The sequence below is a fragment of the Aythya ferina genome (genome assembly GCF_964211825.1).
Source record: "Aythya ferina genome assembly, chromosome: 3".
In the NCBI taxonomy this organism is placed as follows: domain Eukaryota; kingdom Metazoa; phylum Chordata; class Aves; order Anseriformes; family Anatidae; genus Aythya; species Aythya ferina.
Genome location: NC_140298.1, coordinates 35,353,801 through 35,369,211, shown reverse-complemented (window position 1 = coordinate 35,369,211; position 15,411 = coordinate 35,353,801). Strand labels below are relative to the sequence as shown.

At 38.3% G+C, this 15,411-nt stretch overlaps 1 long non-coding RNA gene across 2 annotated transcripts; it reads left to right on the top strand.

The window, feature by feature from the left end:
* The first annotated feature begins 730 nt into the window (after window positions 1–730).
* On the top strand, window positions 731–14,654 carry LOC311435088. Of its 2 annotated transcripts, none has more exons than XR_014691924.1 (3): window positions 731–888; window positions 8,720–8,842; window positions 13,831–14,654. It is a non-coding gene; the product is annotated as an uncharacterized lncRNA (long non-coding RNA). The 2 variants fall into 2 exon arrangements; XR_014691925.1 differs by lacking the exon at window positions 13,831–14,654 and adding an exon at window positions 13,176–13,559.
* The last annotated feature ends 757 nt before the right edge of the window (window positions 14,655–15,411 follow it).

Sequence of the window (15,411 nt, the reverse complement as noted above, 5' to 3'; positions counted from 1 at the left end):
TTAAAAAACTTACACTGGGAAAGAGAACACAATTCTTAGGAGTTGAGCACAGCTTGCAAGACTACTACTCCTGCTATGCTGCTCCCAAAGACTCCATTTGAATATCATTAAGTATCAGAGCTGTTTAGCAGCCACTGGGATGGTTGTCAAGTCCTATCCCTACTAAGAAAATGAAGTTACACAGCCCCTTTCCACAGATTCTGGGCCTACTCAGTATCATCCTCCATACAGTTTGCCTGGTTATCTGGTGTCAAGATTCATGGACTGAATCATCTACACAGTATGTACTACACCACGAGTCCATAACAGCTTCTATAAAGTAACTTTACAGTCACCCCTTACCTGCTTATTCATAAGCCCCTGTGCTAAGAGGCAGGAATCATCTCACAAAAACTAATACCTGTAGCACATAAAGCCCCACTGAATAACCCTCATGGTCTATTCTGGTATTAATACCTAGGAAAGTATAAGGCTTGAGTATCTATGCCTTTCTCTGCAAGTCAAAATCTATAACCACTGGCCACTTATTTCACAAGGAAAGAGCTGCAGCAAAAAAACAACCCTCTCCTTCCTAGTAGTAAAGTGTACCAAGCAAAATCTGCCTTCCTTTTATCTCTAGTGTCTCTGTCTTTTTGATTCAGAAATCACCCTTTAACTCTGAAAGAGCCACCTTCTTCTTTCACTCTTATAAAATCAGGTGTTCAGAATCAAATGAAAACCTAAGGAGGGAACACCTAAGCTCTTGGGGTCTCTGCTCATCAGAGCCATTAACCTGACCTCTCCATGTGGTCTTCTAGGAGCAGCAAGTGTTTTTACAAAGTCTTTTTACACAAGAACAGCGAAGTGATTTCTCTACACTCCAGCATGGATGAGAGGGTCTGGAGAAAAGTAAGTCCTTATTTGCTTTTCTTGGCTAGAACTGTTGACACTTTACCACAGTGGTGATGAAAGGAGGCAATCCTTCAGCTAAAAGGTAGCAGGCATTTGGGGCTTAAGACCTATCTGTGTTTCTCCCTGATAGCTCCATTTACAGGGCAATGTTTCCTGTATGATACTGTTGTTCAAGCACAAAGCTGCTATGGCTCCTGGATTAACTGGATTAAATATTGAAAATAGAAGGTCCCTTAAGCTTCTGTGAGAAACTTAGAAAAAAAAACAAAAAAAAAAACACACAGAAGTTGAAGGGAATGTGCTAGCAAATCTGGAGGGGAATGTTGGTGGATAGGGTAGGTTGAGAATGGTTTGGTATAAATCCATGAACATCTACAAAGACATAGACCTTAGCCAGCCTCTGTATGTGACAAGTTTAAGACCTCAACTTAGCAAGCTTTTCAGTGTATTCATATCCAGTAGCGGAGAGCTCCTTAGGAAATAGACAACATCTGTGCATCTAAAGGAACTTCTAAATTAGCTAATCACTCTCTGTCAAATCCAATTTGAATATTGCACTTCTCAAAGGGACAGGACATTCTGAGTCATGCTGCAAAAACCACAGTCTTCAGGTCACCAAGCTGCTTTTCCTCCTTCATGCTCAGAAAGGTCAGATTTCAAAAAGAATCCAGGTGGATAGATGCATAATGTATAAACTCATAAGTGTAAACCAGATTACAGTGATTATACAACAACACAGCCTGGCTGAGTTTCATCTCTGTGTTAGGCAATTCTGAGAATCACTTGCCAAGTGATTTATTGTTGAGTTCCTCAGAAAAGTTTGGTCTCACAAGGCCCTGAAGCTGCAAACTGAAGCAAATACATTCTTCCATCAAAAATAAATATAAATAAAAATGGAGAGGTGGTGCCTTAAATCTTGGTGTATGTAAGCCTGGCTCAACATCCTTTTTGCAATAGGAAGGTGTTTCCTGTAATATGATTGCTTTTGTAGAAATCAGAAACAACTGTTCAATTAAGAGCAGATTTACCTATCTTACCAGAAGAATTTTCTTCTGTAGCAGGGATCCCCCAAGCTGAGAATAAAGAAAGGTGATCTTTTGCAGCTATACCAATGTAGCAGAGTCATTCAGCACTCAAGCAAAAAGGTATGAGTCTAGCTAGCTTTGCTATTTTTCCTCCTCTAGTACTAATTTTCAGTGGCAGAACTGATCACTGCAAGCTGTTTTTTTGAAATCAGACCTCACAATGCTTCCTTACTATGTGAAGGCTGCTGAAATGTTTGGGCAGAAACACCTGTGTTATGAAAACTGAAGGCCGCCTCACCAAACAGAGCATGCAGGCTGAGAAAACCCAGGGGAAGCCAAGGAAGCTCTGTCAGTTTACACTGGCTCAGACAGAGTCCTGGAACATGAGGTGGAGGTGCCTAACAAATATTTATCACAAATCTTTAAATTCTTGAGAAATACCTGACATAATGATCTTTATCTTCCTCAAATCTACACCAAGATGCCTGTTGATCAGATCTGGGGTGAAGCTCGGTATGCTTAAGCAGAAGGGTACTCTTGCCACAGTCAGCAAGGGCCACCGTGCAAGGATTAAAGGCTAGTACATACTTTTGCTGTACGTGGCAAAGGGCCCCCATGCCCTAAGTTCAGTACTCAAGCAGTCGGATTCTGCTTTCACATAACACTGACATAAACCTACAATAACTCCACTGAAATTAGTGGCATTACTTTAGTTTATACCACTGTGCAATAATACCAGAACTTGACTGTATTAACTGTCTCTTAATTGTGCTCTGCACTTCTGAGGATACCTTTGCCAGAGATGTTAAATTTCTGCAGAATTGTCTATTATTTGGGGCAACTGAGAGATTTCTATCTTGGTAATATTTATTTCTTTGCTTCTATCAGAGTGGCCCTGAGGAGCCATCTTTCATCCCTGAGTGATACTGATAAATTCCTTACTATGTATACAGCTCTCCTTTTCAGTGCTTGAACTGAATACATTTATAGAGCAGATATTATTCTAATCTGGAAAATTTACCCCACGAGCGAACGTGCTATTGTTTTCATGGCTTAGCTGAGATGCTGCTGCTTTCTTCTCCCTGGTAACAGTTCTGGTTGGTGGAAGAAATCTTAAACCAAAGAGATCTAAGGGCATCTAGTGGTTCAGAGGGAAAACTGCATCTTCATGCCAGCGGTTTGTGGGTGGACTGACTGCTTTCATAAGTGAGGTGGTGATAAAGTGTGCTACAGAGGAAGAGTGTCACCTATTCCGAGCCAGGTCAGCAGCAAATCTCTGATCTCAGTCACAAAACTTCAGTCTTTTGGAGCTCTGCTTGTGTCACTTCCCCACCAGCATCATCACCATCAAATGGCAGTGATGGGTACAAGATAAGTTTGGGGGAACCCAGGGATTTGGTCTTTTGGCCTTTGCATCAGTTCACTGACTGTAACAGAACAGTCCAGTCCTAACTGGGCTATAAAAACTTGTGATTGTGACACAAAGCCAAATGTGGAATTCTGCCTCAGCTGTGCTTGTATGATTAATGGCAGGTATTTAAAACCTGAGGATTTACAATACAGAAATGCTACTTACTCCCACAAGAGCTGTCCTTTTGAGGACAGAAGCACAGGAGAAGGAGTGTAGCTGCCATAGCCACATACATACCATTCAAATTCTTATTCTTGTCCCTGTAAACGTCAATAGCTTGGCTAAGAGTGTTCATTTTGTGAACTATTACACACTACTTTGAGCCTATTTTTGTATGGCCTACAGGTAGACTGCAAGGGGCTTCTTTCTAAACTCTGCATCTTGAGGGCAATTGTTAAAATTTAAGTATCCAGAGGCCCCAGCTGAGACCAGACCTTTGCTGTGCCAAGTGTCGAGCAAAAATATAAAAGAGCCCCAGGTCTAAATTAATAATCTGAAATAAACTGAGGTGAAGGGAAAGTCATTTCATTTGTAGTGCAAAGAAATAACACCGGACAGAGATGAGCAAGGAGGATGAATGGAGACTGACTGTCACTTCTGTGTCCATCACCTCCCCCAAAGGCCTCTCCAAGCTCCCCACATGAACTGCTCTGTGTTTTTTGTGGTACAAGATAAAGCATGGGCATTTAAATGCCATGTCTGGGAAAGCAACTATACACTTCCATCCTGATTGTCAATTAGATCTGTACACACTATAAGAAGCAAAAAGCATTTTATTAAGGTTGAAAATTCACAATACAAAGTTAGAAAGTGGCAGAATGATGACAAAAACAGAACTTCAGTTCTCTTGTGTCTCTGTCATGGCACACTTCAGTTCTGTGATTGCTTGCTATTTTTCTCAGCAGCCCCTTGATATATTTTGCAGACCTGGGCTGAACTGATCATCGAAATTATGCATGGCAACTAGCAGAAAAGCTCTCAGCTTCTGAAGAGACCTATGCTGAATTCAGTAATTCTAGCAGAAAGAGGTCTGTAGTTCACCTGAACAAAGTTAGACTTATTTATCAGCTTTTTCCAAAACAGCATATTTTTGTCAAAATCCTTCTGAAGGTAACAGGGAAGACCTATGCCAAACACACAATTGATGTGCTTATCAGAGAGTGGATAGTTTAATATTTAAACACACTTGGAGCCCTCAGCAAATGGATCATGCAGTGACAGAGCATAAGTTTTTGTATGTAGGAAGTCCTGGCAAACATGCATTGGGTTCTAGCTACTGTATGAAGAGTCACTTCACAGGAGTACACGAATGCTGTGCTACTTCATGTTTGTCTTTGCCAAAGCAAAGATATCTAAATGGTGGTTCTGGTACTAATTCAAATATGTGGCAAGGAAGATCTGAAACAATTAGGCTGAAAAAGACAGGCAGAGTAAATGTGAGTAGTGATGGGTAATTCTTCCAGAGCTGCTTTGTTACTAGCAAGAAGTAGAACTTCATTCAACACTGCTTACTCTTGGAGCAGATAGATCACAGATGTTTTTTTTTCTCCTCTGGCATACTACACAAAAACAAGGCATCCTTGAATTCCCAAGTGACCGTAGATTTGCATTTCGAGCAAATAACTTCAGCAAATGTTACCCTGTTTAAATGTCACCCACTATCATTACATTGTTCTTCACCATGTTTAAAAAACCAACCAAAGAACAACAAAAAACAGCTGGAAATTGAGAGAACTGGAATGTATCTATTTTATTCAGATTACAGAGTCCAGGTTGATGGCAAATGATGATACTGCTGGTGTCAAATACCTCAGAGAGTCAGCAGCTCTGAGCAAACCAGAATGCTTGACTTAATTTCAAAGTGAAAGTATTCTGGGTAGTAGGAATATTTCAAAGAGTTGAGAAAGATACATCATGACAGAGGCCTAAAGGTAAAAAATGATTGTAGCTATGCAGTCTTTATTGATTCAATCACAGGAAAGCTACTTGAGGAAGATAAAGAGATTTAAGGTAATGTTAGATATAAAAAAGAGTAAGCTTATTCAGAGTTATTATAAAGAATAACATTATTAAGAAGTGTATTTTAATGCTGCATATCCCTGCTAGGAAGAAAACTGGGAAGAGAGCTTGTATTCCTGCTCCAAGATACTTAGTGAAAGTGGCCCTGGTAAGATCACTGAAGAGGAGGAATACTTTACTCATATATACTCAAATATCTTATATGCTCATATATATGGATAGCATACCCTTAGCTATCTATGTCAGTTCAGGGGTTATCTAAGGAAGACTTGTGCATATCTTTAATATTAATATATTGCCCTCTCCTTATAACTCCACTTAAATACTTAAATAATCATTTTCCAATAAGTTCAATTAAGAAGCTGCTTCTCTTCATCCATCACACAGAGCTGTGTGAGCAGTTGAGGGGGGGGGGAAGTGTCTATGAATATTCAGATGGGTTCTCTGTAGAGACATTTCTTGCTCCGTGCAGGAGGAGGGTGGTTGTTTGTGTATGTGTGAGTATCTGTTTTTCCATAAAATTATTTAAACAAATATGAAAGGAAACCCTGCAACAGATCCACTGGGGGGAAGATAACAAAACTCATCTCTTCATTTAAAAAATGTTTTGTCATCTTTCTTATATGAAGCATAAACACCATTACATGTGACCTTCTAATACTTTTTTGTCTCCTCTGAAAATAAGAAATCACTGATAATAGCTTGTAAAGTGTAGAATTGTAAGAGTGGGGTCATAAGGTTATTCTACAACTGCATCAATAAGATTGTTTAGTAAGTCCCTCCCAGCAGAACCAAGAGGGATACCAGCATTTCTTGAAGGTAATAGCACTTGATGACAGGTGAATTGACTAATTCTAAACTCATACACTACTTGCTTCTAGTGAAGAAGTAAGGCTTACTTCTACATTATCCTCTAGGGAAATCAGATAGTTTATTTCTCTCTCACTCATGTTTTTTTCTTTCTTTTTTTTTTTAATATTTTCTGCAGGAAAGTTCTTTTAAAGACATTCAGGACAGCAATCTAACCACTGATCTCTGGGGCAAAGATTCTGTTCAGTCTATGGTGTAACTTCATGCCAAAGTCTAGCTAGTTTATCCACTTGCTAAAACTTCCCTATTTTCCTCCTAGCATGTAAAAATTAATGAAAGTCCTACAAAGAAGAGAGCTTTGCAACAGGTCTGTGTCAAAACTCTTTGTTTTTTTCCCCAGTTATGCTCTGATTTGCCGCGTTACCTTATAAATATGTTGGTCAGATTTGCTTGTGCCTTGCTTTCTTCTGCTCTGTACTATGGAGGTAATTAAAAACGCCTACCTCAGGGGAATGCTTTACACTGATACTTAATGGATTAACATTTGTAAAGCTCTTTGAAAGCCATAGATTTGGGTCTCTACACAAATTCAAAGTATTGTTATATTGCCGGATAAACAGACTTTTCTCAAGACCAGTCCTTCTTTGTTCACAATATGTGAAAGACGATAAAATTTGGGGATTGATACACTAGTATAATTCAGATAATATATAAAAGCTTGCTTACTTGCTTTTCCTTCTAAGAACATATCTTGTCTTTAACATCTTCTGCTTATCTTAGCCTGAAATTCTCAGTGTACATAAAGGAAACAAAGGACTTAATGACACAAATGCGTGTTTTTTGAAATTCTATGTCAGGTGTTGGAGAAAATGCATATTCCAGTTAGAATCCAAAACATATTTATTTATTTATTTTCTTCATGCAGTGGACAGGCTAAGAGAAAGCTTAACTTAAGCAGACATTTTCCCCATAGCTGTCAAATGATGTTATCTTTCTAAAGAAGAGGAATGTCCCCTTCTAGACCGTGGTAGCAAGAACACTCAAATCTTGCTATCAGAGTTGTCTTTTAGCTTTGACAGTAAAGGTCTGTAAAGATAAGGCATGAAAAGTCTAATTCTAGTTCTCTAATTCTGTATGTATATGGTTTATCTAAAAATTTTGCCTGCCTACTGAGAACAGTGAGACCTTCAAGTCCGTACTTATTTCTCAAGTCCGTAACTAATCACTGTTAACAGGACAAATGTAAATGGCACACCTGAAGTCTTCAACATACATTGGATCACACAGCTCCAAAAAGAGTCATATGCCCCACCACCACACCATGCACCAGCTTATGTTTTCCCCATACTTAGGTGATAATGGAAGTGAAATCCACCCAAACTAATACCAGGTTACGCTATATATGTGCCTCATGCCTCTTGGCAATAGCATGGTTTTGGAATGCAGCTTTTAAGTACAGAAAGGTTTTGATCCTTGTTCTAATTTCTCTGTTACTTTCTTCCTTCCTTACAAAATAAGTCCATTTCTTTTCCTAATCCTGCCTAACACACACAGATGAAATCTCAGATCCTTTTTTGCTGGTTATAACTAATGTGATATTTGGCTAAAATGTTACAAGTAATCACAAAACTGCTGATAATCCTAAAACAAATAAGATAGTTGTGGTGAAGAGCCCTTTAGGGTGCAAAAATGAAAAATCGGGGCTGTGAAAATAACAACTGAGGATTTCTTCAAAGATTTGGATTTGTTTTCATCATTTATAAAAGCATTGTAAAGAGAGATATAAGCTTTCCAATAAATAAAAGATTTTCTACATATACACCAAGGGAAATTGAAAAAAAGTTGACTATTTTTAGCAAAGAGATTTGGGCTACATACAAGGAGTTGCATTCTTTCTAGTGGACTAATGAAACACTATACCAGGCTGTTCAGAGATGTGGAATCGCCTTTATGCATAGCTTAAAAGAGAAGCTAAACAATCTGAGAATGGTGTCCAGCTAGCTGGTCTTCTGAAAGAATAGGAGATTGGAGTGTATTAGCTGTTAACCTTGCTTCCAAGCACATAGTTCTATTTAATGTGCACGTATGGTATTTCTAGTTGTAGTGCATATCCTACTCTCAGCTTGGTTTATGCCAAGTAGTCATATATTTATGTAGCAGCCTTTAGAGGCTTGTTTTTCAAAGCAGAGCTCATTTCATAAAGCAGATGAGAATCAATATTTTTACAAGTGGTGTAGGAAAACAATGATTCCCCTGAGGTCAGTCAACAGCTTGTTTTGATATGTGACTGCATGAAACTTAAAGAAGTCAAATCTTGAAGGGTCCCTCCCTTACCTCCTGTTCAATAAGCTATACTGTTTTCTTGTTTGATTGTCTCTTCTCTTACTTTAAATGTTCACTTGCATTTTTTTCTTTATTTTAATATAAATGTGCATTTGCATGTGACTTCATTTTAAGCCTTCTATTCTTTTGGAGTATTTCATTGGGTTTGTTTTATTCCAGAATGGTATTTTGGAGGGTTTTGCTACTATATCAAAGCTGATGGTTGTTTTCCATTTGCTAGTTGGCTCTGAGTCATCAGTAGAACAATGTTCACAAAAGTGGAAGCAGCCAGTATCCTATTCACCCAGGAGATGTTGACACTATGGACAGAATTCAGCCTATGTCTTGTGGTGTATTGAGAAAGGTCAGTGTCATGTTCTTCTGTTGTTTGATGTTCAAAAAGAGCCAGATCATCTAGATGTGTGAAGAAGCTTTCCACTATGTCTTTTCCCCCCACCCTACCTCCCATGATATGCTAAGATGAATCCCATGGGTTTTTATACAACAATAACCACTACAGCCTGGTGTAGGAGATGTGTTATTTGAATAGACACATTAATCTCAAGATACAAAGATGCAAGATATTTCAAGTTATAGTTAAATTCTTATTTAAATCATTGGGACATTAATATATGAATAAGAAAAGATCATTTCTGTGGATGTCTTCAGTTTTGCTTTGGAATAAATGAATACTGTCAATACTGGCTTTGGTTTGGTATTGTGGTTTTATTTTCAGTTTTTTGGGTTTGTTTTTTTTTTTGGTTGGATTGTTTGTTTTTTTGTTGTTGTTTTTTTGTTTGTTTGTTTGTTTTTTGGTCACAATGCACAATGAAATATTCAGCTGTGATCATGACTTCATTATGGGGAGAAAAAAGAACATCCATTTAAGTGGACTAATAAGTTGCTTTTGACAATTTCTCATAAACAAGCAGATTCAAGAATACAATGCCAAAAGCATGCATCTATCTGTTTCTGTGGGTAAAATAGATCTGATTCAGGAATAGCCTGATCAAAATATAGTTTTAAGAATTCTGGCAAGCCCGCTTGCTTCAGTGAGGCAAACAAAACCTTTTAACATTCATTAAATGTCTTCCTGATTTGATGCCTGTAATAGGAAGCATAGGGGATACTTTCTTTACCTTTTGAAATGGTATTCCATGATTTCTTCTGATTCAAACGTGTGTGCTCATTCAAGACTTTGCAGTTCATCTTATGAAATTTGTGCAATGGTCTAACTCAGTTTTGCAAACTGCTGTGTGTTAGTAAGCCTGTCTTCCTACCATTACAACTTGTTCTAGATCTTACTGATATCACTGGACTTGCCCTGAAGAGGAATCTGGATGAGAAGGTCAACAAATAGCAATGCAATATACTCTTGGGACTTTGATATGATGAGGGCATGATGATCATTAGTCCTCTGGAATCTTGTTCTGGTTGCACGCTGTTTTTTGTTTTTTGTTTTTTTTTTTTTTCACAGAAGTCATTCTATTGACTTCTTTTATTTTGCAACAGAATTAAGTTTGTTCCCTCTTTTGTTGCATATTTGGATACATTAATAGGTGTTTGTTGTGGGGAGAGAATGTTGAATTTCAGTCACTCTTGAACAGTGGGATTCAGTGACTAACACAAGCTAGATCCTAGTCGCACAGGGCATTAACCAGCATGAGCTTAACAACACAGTGTTAAAAATGAGTCACTTAATTAACAAAGGCAGGGAGTGATTAGTATAGACCAGAATAAATGATATCCAGCTAAAAATATTTTCTCTGCTTCGTTCTTTCAATTTATTTTTACTTTAAATTACGTAGATTAGGGACACCAGACTGATGTATTTCATCATAAAGTCCCAGCCTGAATTTTGCAATAACAGATAACAGCATCAGGTAAGTATGCAGCAAGTGACTCTACAGATGCTCATTTAGAGCTGTGTTGGTTAGGTGAGTGTGTGCTTTGGCAGGGGAGTTTTAAGTCAGCTGACAGTAAGTCCCAGAACACTCAAAAATGTAATGTGTTCTCTACTGTGTATCTTTCTAAGCGTCAGCCAGACATCTAGACACAACACAGAAAACACCAGGCTTATTACCATAGAAATAAGGAACTTGCAGATTTATGTATGAAACTATCACACTTCTGACCACTTTAGTCCACTTCTGACCAAAGCTGAGTACTCTCTCTTCTAATGCTTAACGTACAGCTTGTCTCTATATATTCAAACTATTGTGTTCTACCTTGCACTGCTTGTTTTCTGTCTAAATTGGAATTACTCCCACCCCATTCTGTCATGTCATTTAGTCATTCCTTGCACTGTTCTTCTAGTAAACCAAAAGGGCTGGTTAGTAGCAGGTCTTTCCTTCATTTTCAGTTTTAATTTCTGCTGTTTCTACTACTGATCACCTCATTACTGACAGCAGCTCACTAAAAACATTTTCTTTTAAATGTCAGCAAATTCTTTGTACTGCCTTCTTGACAGCTCATGTTTCCATTAGGAATAAAACAGGACTGTGAACAAGGTATTTGGTCCCACGAGCCTGCTTCCTCCTTGCCTCCAGGTTTGTAGGGATGTTCTTTTACTCCCCACCTCTAAAATGGAGATGATAATTATGTTCTACAGGAAGGGAAGGTTAAAATAGCTTATAGATTGTTTCAGTCAGATGGCAGGAGCTATACATGTATTAGAGATGTAGCAGAAAAATGCAAATCAGAACTGAAGTATGGTAGGCAACCATAACAGGACTGAAATAATAGCATGCTGCAAGATCAAGACAGAAAATGCAGTACAGGATAACTTGCTAACTTCCCCATGCTGTACAGAGCTGAAGCTACACTGATCACTCCCTTTGTTTATGTTCCTATTATCACTCATTTACTGATGGCATTTTACTTTTAAACAACTGCTCCTGATAAGCTTATTGTGGTCTCCTATGTGCCCACAGGAGAATTACAGCAAAAGAGAATGTGATTAGAGGCAGCTGCCAAAATTGGAGGGTAGAAAGAAACAAAATTTAAGTTACATAGGAAATGAGGTGAAATGAAATGAACTAGCCCAGCTGAGATAATATAATGGTATATGCATTTGCCACACTTATAAATAAAACATTGACTTGTTATTGCACTTCCAGGGTGTACAGATCCCAGGGAATTTAACATAACATGATGCACATGTAGGGGCAGAAGGCAAGGTCATATACAAAAATGTGATGTTGGAAATGGCTTTCATGTGGTCTGAGGAGAAGGAAGGGGGGAGGAAGGGTGGGAGAAAGCAAAGAGTATTTAAAACTATACTCTTTTTTTTTTTTTTTCTTTAGAACAAAATTCTAATCAGGACCTGGGCATAGAAAATACGTTAGTTAGACTTATAGTGCAGTCACTCAAATGATACAAGATAAGTGTCACTTCATTTTTTACTGTCTTTGAAAGGTTTCTACGTCTTTTTCAATTTTTATCACCAACTCAATTCATTGAAGCTTGATGTTTTCATTACCAGCTGATGCAAACCTTTCTGATAAACAGAAGAAAGCGTCCAAATAATGTGATGTGTCTTGTTTAAAATACACAAACATCTGGGCTTTAAAAAGCCAGTTCTCTTTCTTTAATTCCTGGTGTTTTGAAAGGAAGGAGAAACTCAATAGTGTGTGTTCCAAATGGAGTGGGCGAGAATTTGATGAATGAACAAAATATAATTCAGAGGTATCCTGCAGAATGTCTTTGATGTAAATGGGATCTCAAAGTACTTTATGAATTTAAATTAGATAGAAGGATCAAGAAATTAAAAGCCAGGAGAGGAAATTAGGAATTTTATTCAGCTCATGAGGCAGAAAGATACAGCTTTAACACAAAAGTAGAGAAAGGTCTTACACTATGGTAGTAGAAAGTTGCAATGAATAAAATATATATGGAAAGCAATTCTAAATGTGTTTATTAAATGTGTGTAAAATTCGTTGAAGGTTTGCAGTTCATTGGAAACTGAGGGTTCTAGTGGAATGGCAAATACAGAAGATTTATTTAAGAGAAGTAACTTCATAACCTCTCTAAAGGTGCCAGGGAGGAAGAAAAACATTTTCAGCTTCTCCAGAAAGATTTTAGAGGAGGCAGGAAAAATGGCTGTTCATACAGATTAATCCATTTTCACTCTTTATGAATCATATTATGCAAACAACCTCTGTTTTTTTACATATGTATTTCTTTGGGACATTTTTTGTTTCTGTGTTGTTGTTGTTGTTTTGCATCCATTCCTTCAAACAAGAACTTCTTTTTGTGGAGTTTTATTGGCATTTTGAAGGACAATTGACACCCAAGTTATTGATCTGTGTCTACCTGCTTACTCGTCATTTTCTCAAAGCCATTCTGTATTTCATTTTAAAACCTGCAACAAACACATTAGGTTCTTCTCAGGTCTTTATAGTATTGCTGCAACACTGAAGTCAATAACTGAGGAAATCTTTCTGTATAAGGAATTAATTTAAATCTATGACCAAACTAAAGTGTCTTTGACAGTGCTCATCAGAGTATTGCTGTCTCCAACCACTGGGTCATTTCAGTACTGTTTGTACTGATTTCAGCTGTTCTGGACCTCAAGGAAAAAAAAATCTGGTTTCTCTTGCAAAGTAGCATTGGCTTGTAGGCACAACTACTAAATTTGTCCTGTTGCTTTCCAGCCTCCCTTCATTGTTGCTGATTTCAAACATTTGTCATCACAGGCAAAGGAGGACATGACAGGAATGCCATCATGTGCTACACCTGGATGCTGCCTGCTCTCACTGTATTCCTGCGGTTTAGAAATACAGCCTGGGGGAGTTACCTTTTTGTAGCAGTTTCTTGGTCATCTTGACAGCTGCCTGTGTGTTGCCAGCAAAGAAGACATGATGAAAAGAAATTTTTATGTTTGATTTCTGTTGATGTTGCAGAGTGTGCAGCATTCCCAAATGCTGGATGGAGCAAGATGATTTGCATGTCATATCTTGAAGCTTTTACATAGAGGAAAGCAAATCTCTGGCATTCAGTTCTGTAGACTGTTCTTTCTTACACATAAGGGATTTAATTTCCAATTAATGTTTGGATGATTAAACATACAAAATGGTGTATCCTGTGTTTGGCATCCATATATTACCTCTGAGGGTTTTCCTATATTTACAGATATCCCAACCATTTGCACTGCAGCAGAAAACATGGTATTGCCTACTCTTACACTAAAACATCTCAATGTATTTGGCCAGCTCTACTAAAAACGAGTTAAAATTAACTTCATTTTCCAGATCTTAAAAAAAAAAAAAATAATAATTAATTAAATTAAAAATAGCCCTCATAGTCTATTTGTTCTTGAGTAACCTAAACTGACTTACTCTTTATTAACAGCTCTACCTGTACAGCTAAAACTCTTCCAAACCAGCTGGCTAATGCCTGTGAAAAGCTCTGCGTTATGAAAGACCAGGCGTAACCAATGACCCACCCATCTGCCCCAACATCTGTGTGACAGCAGTGGAAAAATAGTTCTGCTGAACACCAGAGCACAATCCTCTGATGAATAACTGCAGCCACACTGATACCACAGTGACGAAGAGGCTTCAGTGTGGGCTCAGTACTTGCCCTGTTTGCCGTTTCATCAGCCTGCCATCTCCAAGATGGATACTTGCATAAGTGGGCCTGGCAGGATGCCTGCAAGCCTCTGGAGTGCTCTGGTTGTGCTTGAGGCCGTCCTCACAGAGTTTCCATGGAAAAGAGAGGCCAGCAGCCTGCAGCAGCCCACAGATGTGTATCCGACTTGAAGGGCTGCATTCTCAGGTTGATGTGCACAACTTCTAGGGTAAAATAAACTTGTATGGCCTTCACTGAGTGGGAGCCAAGCACCTGACTGTCACACATAGCTTGCAAGTGTGATTAGGAGAAGCACTGATGGAAACCTTCCTCATTCTTATCATTATCATGTCTACCTTATGTTCCCTGTGATAAGAATAATGGATTTTCTAATGGCATTAGTAATTTTATTTTATTTTTTACATTCAGGAAGTTTTGACTGGTAAAGGCATAAAACTAAACAAGACACAGCACAGATAAGTAGTAGGTAACATTTTTCTATACAATTCCTCTGTACACATTTTCACTGCAAATGTCACTACAAGAAAGAACTATATAATCACGGCACAAATAAAGAGCACAGAATAAATACAATAGCCCTCTTGCTGCAAGACATACAGCTTGTACTTACTGAAGTGTAAAAGAGTGTACTGAACACTGAGAAATGGATCACCTGTGGTGAGATTGCTTTTCCTATGATGATATGGTTCTACGTGACATGGTGACTCAAGAGCAGGGAGGGAGGTAGAAGAATTAGAAAGGGAATGAAGGAACATATCTCTCCATCACAGGAGGAATGTGAAACATAAATTAGTGGAAGGGCAACCTAGCTAAGAAGGGTTTTGAGACCCTTCTAGTGCAGGAGGAAGCCACAGATTTTAATCCATTAAGTGATTTCAATCCCCTTGAAACTAAAGGCTAAGTTTTGTAAGCTCTACATGTAGCCAGCAATGTTCTGTTGCCCTTAGGGCTTCTGTTGCCCCTATGAATGCTCTCGTATGAATGCTCATTATTTTGCTTAAAAGGGCTTATAGATCTAAAACTTTTCTCCTCTGCCTTTTAACCTCTTATATAACTGACTATTTTGCTCTCTGTTGAATTTAATTTACCAGATGTGTCTGGTATTTTCAGAGCATTCCTCAAGTTTGCTGCTAGGGCCTTGAGCAAAGAAGTTCGGCCCCTCTCCTGCTCACATCTGTGTTGTGGAGTTTCAGCCCAGCCTACATACATGCCTGCTCTGACAGGGATTCTTCAAAGCAAGCACATGAATTTAAGCTTAGACACTAAGAATCCTTCCTCAGTAGCCCAAAAATAGGAATATAATATCTAGGCAGTGCTTGAAAGCAGCTGGTCTCTGTGGCT